General features: G+C 36.2%; 1 pseudogene; it reads right to left on the reverse strand.

Moving 5' to 3' along the window:
* Positions 1-13384, reverse strand: part of LOC131855850 (uncharacterized) — a 337138-nt pseudogene that overhangs the window by 108830 nt on the left and 214924 nt on the right.

The raw sequence follows: 13384 nt of genomic DNA on the forward strand, positions 1-13384 counted from the left end.
TGATAGTCTATGTGAGCACTATGAGATGATAGCCAATCCATCCCCAACATAACTCCATAAGAACCCGAAGGAATGACTCGAAGGTCAACTGAAGTAACTATGGTTCCTAGGTCCAACTTCTAACTGGGAATAAAGGCATCTACAGAGACATAGACACCTATAGCCAACTCTACTTGCCACCTATCTGCCTGCTTCATAGATGCGATTCCACACCGCTCTACTATGAATGAAGAAATGAAAGAATCCAAAGCACTAGAATTAAAAAATACAGAGATAGGAATTCCATGCAACATACCTACTACCTCAATAACTGTACCCTGATGATCATCTTGGTGGTCATCCACCGTTGCAAACACTCTAAAGGATCTCCCTACATCTCCTACTGTAGGCTCTGATTTTGCGGGCCTCTAACTACTTGTATTGTGGAAATGTTGAGGGCACTGCGCGGCTCTATGACCAAACTATTCACAAGAGAAGTAAGCTCCTCTATTACCTATCAGCCCACTAGACTGCTGGAAACTTTCCTGGCTAGGGGTGTGAGATGCACTTTGTGAGGACTGCCTTATAGGGCCTTGTTTTCCCCTATGCCAGTTCTTTTTCTTCCTATACTGAGATTTTCCACCTTGTTGGCCCTGGAACTATTTCAGTTTTGATGGTTGTTGCTGCTACTACTATCCACCCTTAGTGGGTGCCTGAGGAGTCCTAAATGGTGCATCTTACTGGGACAGATTTCCCCGAGCTCTATTCCTACTAGAAGGTGAACTCCCTATCTGCACACCTGACTAACCACCAAGTACATGACTAAGGTTCAACTCACCCAATCTGGCTTTCACCACGACTATCTCAACTAAAGATGGTTCAAACACCCTCAGTCCTCCACTGATGCAGTTATTCAAACCTCTCAAGAAGTGTTGAACAAACATAGCCTCATCATTACCACTCTCAGCATACTATTTGATCTCATAGAACCTATGCTCATACTGGTCTACTGTCATACCATACTGACTCAAGCCATAGAACTCATCTGTTTGAGTCTACCTCCACTGGGGTGAGAGAACTCGTACCTTGAATCTCTCCAAAAATAGCTCCCATGTTATGGTGTTAATGCACACACCAATCTTCTCCTCCTCTAATCTCTACGAGATCGAAGCAAAACTATTGAGATGCATAATAGCACATCTCACCTTGGTGTTGCTACTATATGGAAGCATAGCAAAACACTAGTCCAAACCGATGAGCCAGGTCTCTGTGTCGAGATCGATACCCATACCATCAAAGTAAGGAGGGTTGGACCTCATCAGGTCCTTTATGTGACCCAAAGAAGGTGGATCTCGGTCTGCAGAAATCTCCCTCCTCCTGGGTGATCTCTCCCTCTCTCTCTCCTCAAGAACCTGCTGATGTGGCTCCTCAACCTGAGTATGAATCGACTACTCAAACTCGGGCCTATGGCCTAACCTAGCCAGAACCTCCTAAAATATCTGTCTCAGCTCTTCCCTTTTGGGAACCTGCTCTCCTGCATGCAGAGAATCCTGATGAACTGATTATTTCAGCTCAACACTCGCATGAGTGGGTGGTGGTGAAGGATTGTGATTGTCAGAACCATGGCCCCATCGTCCACCTCTGCCTCCTTTGCTACCACCCATACGGCCACCTCCCCTAGCTTTCCTAGCCATGACCTAGCACCACAAAAGAGAAAACAATTTAGTTCTACAGTAAGGATAAGACAAGAGAAATATAAACATTAAGACCTAAGAAACAAGGTCAAACTGAATAGGCTCACTACAAACCCAGAGTACCCAGTGTTGAAACTTGGGCTCTGATACCAAATGTAATGCCCCACCAGAAACCCTAAAGGAAAACAAGAGAACTAGGCAACTAAAGGGTGAAATAATTTTTTTTAAAGTACAATAACCTAAAACCAGTAAATTTTATTTTCAACCAAAATTTATTTCCAATCAAATTTATTTCTAGGGAAATTAATTAATACATATTTTTTTAAAAAATAATATAACAAAATGATTTCCCTTAAACTTTAATAACACAATAAATTTAATTAATAATTAAATTTATTTCTTTAATAACTAAATAATTTCACAGAGATACACAAATATTAAAAAGGACTGCCATAGCCAAAAATCAAACAAGAGGGAATATTTTCTTTGGTAAATCCCATTCCTCCCAAATCTTGCAATTTTTATGCACAATAAAAATCTTGGCAAAATTTTCCATATTAACTTTTCCCAATCTTTTCAAAATTTTAATCTATAAACACCCAGGAAATAACTTCTTTCCAAAAAGTAGAACTAATTTCAAGAATGGACTTTAGCCAAGAACAAGAAATAATCAGACAGGATTTTCGATTTGACAAACATTTTAACACACATCATTTAGAAAGAGGGAAGAAATAGAAATATTTTCTTTAAAACAAACAATCAAAAGAAGCCACCCAACCTGGCATAGCTTTCCTAGAAGAAATTTGTAGGAGAGAATCAATCCTTCAACAATCTTTCAAATAATTTTTCTTCACCAAAATCTAAGCTTCCAATAATTTTTCTTCACCAAAATCCCTGCCTCTTTCCTGTGTCTCCCAAAAATAAAAGATATATTCCCCTTTTAAACTAAATTTCTAGGTTACGTACATTTTCCCAAAAACCCTAATATTTAATTTTAGTAATTAAAAAGAAATTTTATTTTTCTTTTCTAATTCCTCACAAATGAATAAATTACATGCAATAAGTAAAATTCATTTTTTTTTCTTTTCTTTTCTCATGCAAATTAATTAATTTCCTAAAAGAGGAATTAAAGCAATACTTTAACTCTAATTTATTCTGTTAATCATTTATTTATTTTTTTATTCTTTTATTTATTTAAAATTCTAGGAAACAATGAATGAAATTAATCTAATTCATTTTTCACTAAAATTTAAATAAATATATATTTCTAATATCATGCAGCTTGCAACTTAATTTAATAACTTCTTTTAATTAATTAAATTTATAATCCCAATGCATAAAATACATAATTCAAAAATACCAACTATGAGATAACTCCATAAATTTAATTAATTAATTAAATCCACTAAAACACACAAACTGAACAAACCCCAAGGAAAGACTCAAAAAAAGTCCATCAACAATACACGAATGCCAAACAAACTGACAAGAAGACCAAGTGACGACACTCAGAAGAGTGTAACTAGTTAAAAATAGGGTCAACTACTACTTCCTCCACTTCCATCAAACAATATAAGACATGCTCAGACCTGTGAAGCCAAGTGGAGACGATACCTCGTACCTACCTGGTACTTATACCTACAATATCCTACATCACCGAACCACACATGAATATATACAATATAGAAAACACGGCATGCACACCGATAAAGGAGAATAATGACGTTCCCTATCTCACCAGAGTGAGTGAAGGAAAATTGTCCCCTTGCATCCAATACACTCGTAGGCACACAATATATAATTTCACATTGCATAGATAAAGTAAAGTGTCAAGACATAGCAATAATCCATAAAATCCCATAAATCACAAGTACCCAAATACTGTAAATAAATTATGCATCTCATATCCAGATAAAGCATGAAATAATGTCATATAAATCTGAATAACACGTCATGGCAATGTATCCACTGAAAGTAAATAATAAAAAAATATGAGTCTAATAAGTTCAAACGAGGAGAGGTACTACAGATCCATACAAATGTGTCGATTTCCAATCTCCCACTCTTTTTTGTCAAAATCATTAGAAATTATTTTGATTTTATATTAAAAATAAAACATGCAAAAATGGAGACCCTATGGTGTAACACGGGGGCTTTATGCTTGTAGAGTCATCAATAATGATTTGAACATTGTAGGATCACCCTCTACAACATTAACAATTGAGATCTTGTAATGCAACAATGGATCTTTTCTTCTTATAAGACCATCAACCCAAGTTCAAACATCAAGAGGTCCCCATCTACCATGTCAACAATTAGGATTTATTACCCCTAAATTTAAAATGGTGAGTAAAGGATCATGAAAAGGCAAGAACAAGACCATGAACATCTATAAAATAAATAAAGAGTTTTTGAAATTTGTGCATAATGTGAGTAAGGACAAAATGAATCAAGGGTATGAAAAAAATTACAATGGAGAATCAATTGATCAAAAGAGAAGCTCATATGTGGATGATGAGGAAGATTTCGTAATGGCACTATGGTCGGAGGTATAGAGGAAAGTGTTTAGTTCTAACAAGGATGATGTTTCCCTCCTGAAGCTATGGATGGATGAGCAAAGGAATGTTTCTGAAGCATATTTGTCTTTAGCAATGCCAAATTTATCTAATTCTAAATTGGGTTACCTTGGGCAAGCCCTCAAGAGATGATTTCAAGTTGAAGGAATTGGGTGGTCTTATTTTGTAGATAGTTTCTAGTTATGGTGTGATTGTTCGAGCAAATAATGTTTATGTTCAATGCCTTCATAAATGGACACTAATGCCACAAGAGTACAAATTTCCCAGGGATAGAGTAAACCATGTTTCTATCCAAGACCTCCACTCAGTGTATATCGTATTTGGTTTGGATTTATTTGGGAATGAGATTATATGATCCATACTTCCAATTTAACATGGAATTAAGATGACTACACATATTGCATAATTCTACAGCATGGTTGTATTTAACTATTTAACACCATTACTGCATTACAACATATTGTATATAACTACAAAAGTACTGAACAAGTTTTTATTTTAATGCGGAAATTTAGATTCAGGTTTCTATCTATAGCTCTTTTCCAGTAAGGGTTTTCACCTTGATGGAAAGGCCTCCCCTTAAGCTCAACACCAAATGCAGAGTTGATTTCTTTTGGATATTATAATCCACAAGAGTTCATCCATCTTCTAACTATTTCCCAGCAAATATCACCCATTGGTGATCTAGTGGGATACTCTCCTTTAACTGGAACATCACAATCAATTACTTCACTCAACATACAAAATCCATTACTATAATAAAAAACCCATCTTTGGTAAGAGATAGGAAATTGAGAAAACTTAATCCGAAATAACACCCACTTGAATTTTTGCCTTGACATTGTCGATGGTATCACTTCTCTTGACCTCAAGGGTGATTCTTGAGAATTTACATGATAAATACATATAAAATATGATAGATCCATAATATACAAATTTCCAAAAGTCCCATGTAGGGAAGTATACATAAATCTTGTACATCAATGATAGTCTTCAAATCTTCACTGAGCCAACACGAACATGAAGCTAAAAGAGGAAAACCCAATGGGTGCAAAAAGTACTCCACCCAGCCATGTGGCACCAAAAAAGTCCACCCCCCGTGCTAGGAGGTATCAGTCAAATCCTCCAAGCAAAAGCAAGACATACAAGTCAAAAGCGTGTATTGGATACTTATGGTATAAAAAGCGTGTAGGGGGTACTTATGTTGTAAGTAGCATGTATGCACTATGTTTACTATAAATAGCCCATTCATGCTAAGTTTATTTAAGTTTGTTTAAATTATGTTTATCATGTATATGTATGCTCTCCTATGAAAATTGACTGATGGATTTGTATGTGTATATTGAATAGGAGGAAGAAGGGTTTGAAATTGAACGGGTGAATTACTGTGACAAACAAGGAAACTTACAACAATATTCTTCTCAAATGTGTTTTTAATGAGCAGAGAAGATGTGGAAAATGGTGTCAACAAAGAAAAATGATGAGTCAGAGAACCTGCAATATGTTTTGTAGAAGGAAACAACCAGTAGGAAGAGAAAGAGGGAGAGTAACACAGATGATATCTTGGAGAATGATAGTGGTGGGTATGCAAGAGTTCCCATGTTGTTACATAATGCATGTCACCTAAAGAAATTAAAGTTTGTTGTAAGCATGGCAGTGGTAGTATATGATGATCATCACTTGTCAAAAGGCTTGCAAGGGTACATACCCATGAAAGAAATCAAGTGTGTAATTCCTATAGTCACAATCGAGATCAGTCCTATAACCTTGCAAATTTAATAGCATCATATGCTCTATAAAGGCAATACTCATAAGGTTAGGTCAAGATATTACACTTTCATTTTAGCAAAGCCTCATTGTTTGTTTGCTTGGAGTCTCTCTTAACCTGACAATGGTCTAACTTAGCTATATCAAAACTAAACTACTGATGTTCTATTGTATGATGTTCTATTCATAACTTTAAATAATATATTGTTTTATTAGCCCACCATATGACCCCTTACATGTCATTAGAGGTCATATTATTTCCTAAGAGGTCATATGGTGTCCTGTGACCCCTTCAGACACCATATGACCCCTTAATACACCATATGACACCGTATGGTTTCGTTATGTCTCTTATGGTGTCCTATGACCTTTAGGACACCTTATGACCCCTTAGGACACCATATGGTGTTGTTAGGGGTCATATGGTGTCCTAAGGGGTCATATGGTCTCCAAAAACCCCTTAGGACTTCATATGGTGTCATTATGGTCTCTATCTCTTCCTCTCTCTCTCTCTCTCTCCCTCCTCATCCTTCTCTCCCTCTCTCTCTCCTTCCCTCTCTCTCTCTCTCTCTCTCTCTCTCTCTCTCTCTCTCTCTCTCCCTCTTCATCTCTCTCTCCCTCCTTCTACCTCTCTCTCTCTACCTTCCCTCTCTCCCCACTCTCTCTCCACCAAATAAAAGGGCAGCCACCAAATATAGCGAATACACAATAATGAACTGAATGCAAGGAGTTTTGTAGGGTTAATTCAACATTTTAGAATTTTTATAAAATCATATTCCATGATTGTAATGTTTTATATCATATATTTTTGTTGTTTATATTCATATTGTTGATTACATAAGCAAATGATCAATTAAATTTATAAAAGGACAACTACAAAATACAACGAATACAAAATAATGAACTCAGTACACATTTATTGGATTGAATATGAACATTTATATATAGCCAAAAAAGGCATGTCTATCAAGTCAATACAAGTATTACAAAAATATGGCATATGCCATGTCCAAATCGATATACAATAAAAATGTAGAATATATGTACATGTATTGGTCATTCTATGACCAAAACTAACAATATATGATCCTAAACTTGTGGTGGATCATCAAAATCAAGCCTCTTCGATGCAATACGTGGCTTTGTAGATGGCTGGAAAACCACAATTCAAAAGCCAAGTTAGAATTCTTTTGTAGAAAATAGTTCACAATTAACAACATAACTATGCATTTAACTATAAGTCCTTTGCAATTGAAATGTAGATTACCTCATTGGTTGATCTAGGAGCTAATGTCTTGGCTCTCCTCTCCTTGTCACTCTTAGGAGTTTTCTTAAAGACATACTTAAAAGGATCCACGTTATGGACGTACCGCGAAGGGGTCTATTGTAGATTAAATGTGAAATTAATACAATGTACTAACATAAATATATCAAAAATACTTAAAAGCTATAATATAGAGAACAATGAAGTACCCATGTGTGAGATGCTTCTCCAATGGACTAAGGATGGAGAAACTGTCATTATTAGCTATACAAAAAATGTTCTAAGATTAAATACAATTAATATAATGATAAGTATTATAGGTTAAAAACAATTAATGTAATATACCAAACAAAAGTGTATCGGATCCTAAGATGCTTCTCCAGTGCATAGAGGAGGGTTCACCATTGATGAAACAGTTATGGATATTTCTTGTATGAAAAAGTTATAAGATTATAATATATCACAAGTTCACATGTATGCGTGCATATAATCATGAAATCAAGAAAATAAAAGTAGACATACATACCTCTACCCTCTCTTTATCCATGGGAAAATTAGGTGCATTCAACAAATCCACATGGCTCAATGGCCATTCTACATTAAAATAGACAAAAAACACTAATCAATATACAAACCCCAACTAATACTTGATTTCAACATTTTCAAACAATTTTACAACTAAAAATGTGTTCAATTAACTTCTTCCCATGTTTTGGCATCTTTGAGGAATTCTTTTTCTTAGGACGAGCCCTAGATGCAGAGGGGGTACCCTAAGAAAAACAAAATTAACATGAGATATTAGTATAGAAAATATATTAAACATAATTTTAAAAATCTAAAATGAAATGACTTTCATATTCCATCAAAATAATAGATAAAAAGGGTTGTATAAAATATGATACCATATAGCCTTGTAGGCCAAAATCGATCGTTGAGAGCATGATGTCATCAATCTAGGACATTTGGTCCCTTGTCAACACCTACAAACCAAAAATTGGACAAAGAATTAAAGATAGTTAGTATATCTTGTATTTTTTTTTAATTCAAAGTGTATTATTTTATTTTAACATGTTACAAAATTTATACCTTAGCCATCGAAGTTGTAGCTATAGTCACTGGGGGAGGAGTATGGGATACCACTGCTGCATCCTGAAATGCATATTATTTATCTTAATTTAAATCGATGTATAAATGAAAATTCATTTATGTAATTACAAATTTAAAGTGACTGATAAATAAAATGCTATGAAATCAAATCAACACAGCTATGTCTGTCACTGATGGGCAAACACCATGTCCATCAACTCATCTGTCAGCGCAAAATCCTTAGCCATGCAGCCCTGACATCTGCTCCCCCAAATCGTGCATGGATGAGATGTGGATCCATCTGCACTGGATGCATCATCTATCCCCAAGAAACTGACATAGATATGCTAAATGGGCTCTCTATCACCACCTGGAGCAACTAATGGCTCATCATCCAATATAATAGGGTGTGCTAATGACGTCCCATGCTAGATGATGGCACTAGTCAATGCTATGGCCGCTTAAACAGTCTATATCTCCATTGACTATTTCAACTCTACTAGGATAGCCTAATGCTATTGGCATTTCAATAAGTTTGTTGGTATAAGGATATTGAGAAGGTTGTTGGAGATTATTGATATAACTGATAAAGGATAATTAGTCTTAATAATATTATTTTGTCATTGATGTCAAGAAATTGATTTTCTGATTTAGTATGATGTTGCCATATCTTAAGAAGGATGTTTTGATGAGTATAAAGATGTCGGTAAGTGACATAGAATGAATGTGAAAATGAAGGGGAATAATAAGTTATTCAATGGGCAACTATTACCAAGTTAGATAGTGATGAGATTTTGTTGTTTCAATTGTTTTGATATCCTATATATGTGTACTCATTGACTGAATACAAATAAGAAAAGATTTCATTCAGTAGATGAATATAGGTTTAATACTGTTCTATGTTACCGAGTAATGAAGCTAGTCAGTAAACTCCAAGGTTATTGATATCGGTTAAAGAAAGCGGAATGTCTACCGAGTGAAGTTCAGTATTAACCGAGTAACAACCGAGTAGTAACATAACACATTGGATGAATAAAAGCATTATTAAATGAAGGATGCTAATGAGCTGGAGATGTATAGATGATTGGTATGTCATGCAAGAAGTTTGTTGAGGATCTATGATAATGAAAATACAAGAGTTAGATCTATAATGCAGATTAAATGGTCATAACCTAGCACAAGTACCAAGGAAGGAATACAAGTTCCAAGGTGAGATAAAACAATTTTAAGATCAAAGGATTCAATGAACCTAGTAAAGTTTGATGATCTGATGGCTAAGATTAATCATGGGAAATGTGATCAAGGAGATTAAGTGGTTAGGAATTGTTTATAAATAAGGAATTGTTGATGAACAATGTATGCGGGCAAATAGAAGAATAGTGTGATGAATACTAAGAGGGGGGGGTGAATTAGTATGCCAAAAATATTTGCACTAAAACACTTACACAGTCTAAAGATAAACTGGTAAAGTAGTCTGACAGTCAAACTGGTTACCATACATGCAAACCAAAATGCAAATAAAAAATTCACCCACGAAAGTAATACAACCATAACACAAGATATTTGACATGGAAACCCAATTGGGAAAAACCACGGTGAGATGGAACTCACAAGTCACTATCTGTAGAATAGAAACCAGACTGGTTAAGGTCAGACCAGTTAAGGTCTTACAATGTTCTTCACCAGAACAGATCCTATTAGGAATCTCAATTTCTGTTAGGAGATAAGTCTGATTAAAGACTACCTGGTTAGAGGATTTTAGATTCACATGTGTGAACCACCTTGTTAGAGGATTTTACAAAGGCTTGAGGCCTACTCGATTAGGGGCTACAGACTTGTCAAAGATGTGAGTAATCAACAAGTGTTTGATCTATCTAATAGCACAAACTACTTGGTTAGATCCAGTATTACTCACAGCTAATGCATTCCAGTATTACTTCAGTCTTCTGTATCTCTCTCTTAGTTACAACTTGATCTTCTCAGATAAGATCGCTCTTACAACAACTCAACATCCACCTTAAACCCTAGCTCAACATTAACCCTTTTCGCAACCACCTAAAACCCTAGACATGATGTCCTTTTAAAGGAATCTGATTTCATGTCGGTTCAATAGGATTTGTTTACAATTTTGTAGGTTTAATGAACCTAGACATACTTAGTAACATGATACAGGAATCACCATCAATGTATCGGCACCGTCAAACAATCGGTGGATTGGTAACTCATCACAAATGCTTGTTGGTAACTCATCATAGAGTATTACCGATTCATACAAAATACCGGTTGTCGGTTTGAGAAAAATGAAGACTGGTAAGAATGTGTTGTGCCGCTTTTCTCCCTCATACCGCTTGTGATCTGTGAACCACTTGGGGTCGACATGCCGCTTCAGACCGAGAAACACATTCTGCAAAATCACCACTAGTCTAGAGACTAGTATACAACATACCGGTTGGAACAAATACCGGTTGAGCAGAAGCTCATACATATAAAGGGGATCTCAATACAAGTGTGTGTCCATCAATGACAATCACAACATAAACCACAAAAATGCCAACAATCTCCCCCTTTGGCATTGATGGCAACACTTAGGAAAATAAAATTTTGACATCTCAGTGTTTTACGAAAAACTTGTCATTAACAAAATTGCTCCCCCCAAGCATATACACTATCCCTTAATCAATAGATTGTATAGCAATTTTGCATACAGAGCATAATCATCAGAGCATATAGCATATATCACAGCATATATCAAATTTTCAAAATAGATACTTCTCCCTCTGATATACCAAAATTTCAAAATTTAAAACCATATACTTCTCCCCCTATGCCAACAATGACAAAGTACCACTGAAAAACCTGTTTCCATATATATATAAAAGAGTTTATGACAATAATGAATAATACTTCTCAAAAACTGCTTTATAGTCCTACAAAAATTATTTCATGGAAAGAGACCAGGACTCAAGTAGGGAGGTCACCACTTCCTTCTCTATCTGCATTGTGATACCTATTCCTCCATGCCATCTATTGTGCTCAGTTATTGTGTGACTGTCAGGGCATCCAGGTTTAGATAACATTTCTAGAGAATTTGTAGTCATGGAAGTAATACCAGTTGAAGCTCCTACAAATCCCTAGACCTTGTGCTGATCTCTTGCTCCATCTTGGCTGACTGGATCTGGAACAGGTGAACAGTTTTCCCATATGCTTTAAAGGAGTCGTAAGGAGTCTTAAATGTGCTCAAGTAGGACTATAAGTCCGTTTGAAGCTATTGCTTCTTGGATAGCACATCATCACAGAACAGATGAGGTTGACAGATTTTGTTGAGTAGTAAGTTTCCCTCATCCAAGGAACTCCTTATGTCCTTTTGATCCTTTAGCAGTTCAGTCCTAAGCTAATTCAATTTCTTCACTAGAGCAACATTAAGAGCCTTTTGGTGCTCTTTCTTTACATTGGCCTCTGCTGCTTCTTCTAGACTCTACACCTGATCATCCACTATAGTACACAGAAGTTTGAGTTGTGCTAGTGATGAATCAGTGTTAGGAAGATCAGTGCCAGGAATTAGACCGGTAAGTGTATCTACAGCTGCCTGGATGATGTCCTGTTCCTTTTTCCTGCAAATGATCTCAAGGCACTCTTGAGCAACCATGATGCTCTACATAAGCTCTGACTCACTTACAAATTGGAGATCGATAGGACTAGAGAGATCAACCGGTGAGGGTTGACTTCCGGTTGCCTTCAGAGTCTCCACCTGAGAGCTTTTTGCCGCTTCTCGTTCCTTGGCTTCTTCAGCTTTCTTCTTTTCCACTTCTCTTCTCTTCTCTTCTTCCTTGTCTTCCTCTACCTTTTTCTTCTCTTTTTCTCTCCTCTTCTGCTCTTCCTTTTCTTCTTCTTCCCTCTTCTTCTTCTCTTCCTCTTCCTATTTCTTCTTCTCTTCCTCTTCCTTTTTCTTCTTCTCTTCCTCTTCCTTCTTCTTATCCTCTTCTTTCTTCTTCTTTTCTTCCTTGTCCTCTTCTTCTTTCTTCTTCCTTTCTTCTTCTTGCTTCTTCTTTTCTTCATCTTTTCTTTTCTCCTCTTCCTCTTTTTTCTTCTCTTCCTCTTTCTTCTGTTTCTCATCTTCATCCTTCTTCTTTTTCTCTTCCTGATCTTTCGCTGCTTGCTATGTGTCCACAGCTTGTTCACCACCCTGATCAGCCTGTTTCCCCTGTTCAGTACCCTTATAAGGTATGTCTTGAGTGACATCTTCTACATCTAGGGCATCGACATCTATGGTGTCGATTGGTTCTTCCACCAAGTTTCCTTCCTCATCAAAAACCTCATCCAGTTTGGAAATAACCGGTTCCTTTTCCGCTTGGAGGTTGGCCATTCATGCTTTGTGAGAACTGATAGCATTGGCCATGTGCTGATGTGTATATTTTTCTACATCATCAACTCTCCCCTCCAACAACCAGAGTCTTCTTCTCCTTGTGAAGAAGGGACCTTTATTTTGATCCAATACATCAAACAATTCTGAATTTGAGAGTTCAGGAAAGTACTGTGCAAAAAATTTCTCCCTAATCTCCTGTTCCTTTTCAATGGCAATGCACCATTTGTTATCCAATGCTTTAAATAATGAATCTAGTGTCTAAGATTTAATCTCTGATGGTGACCGGTCATTTTTACATAAATAAAGAATGATTTTCTGTAGTACTTCATCTTTTTCCTCACTATTGAATTCATCATATTAATCTATTAAATCATGAAGTAACTTTCTCGTAATATTCTTTACTATTCTTTGACAATGTGTCAAAGGTTTGTAAGAGGAGATATCTATATTTACTGGTGCGGATGTTGCCAGTTCATTCTTCTTCATCTTCTTGGTCTGTCTAGCCTTCTTTGGTTATTCATCAGACTCGGTTTCTTCGGAGTCCAGTTCATTTGCCTTAGTCTTCCTCTTCCTTTAGAAGAGTTTTGTCGGTGTTACCTCTGTTTTCTTCTTTTCCCGTGACCGCTTGGTCACTCTTGGAGTCGCAGTGGTAGCT

The sequence above is a fragment of the Cryptomeria japonica genome, chromosome 10 (assembly GCF_030272615.1).
Source record: "Cryptomeria japonica chromosome 10, Sugi_1.0, whole genome shotgun sequence".
NCBI classification, from domain to species: Eukaryota; Viridiplantae; Streptophyta; class Pinopsida; order Cupressales; family Cupressaceae; genus Cryptomeria; species Cryptomeria japonica.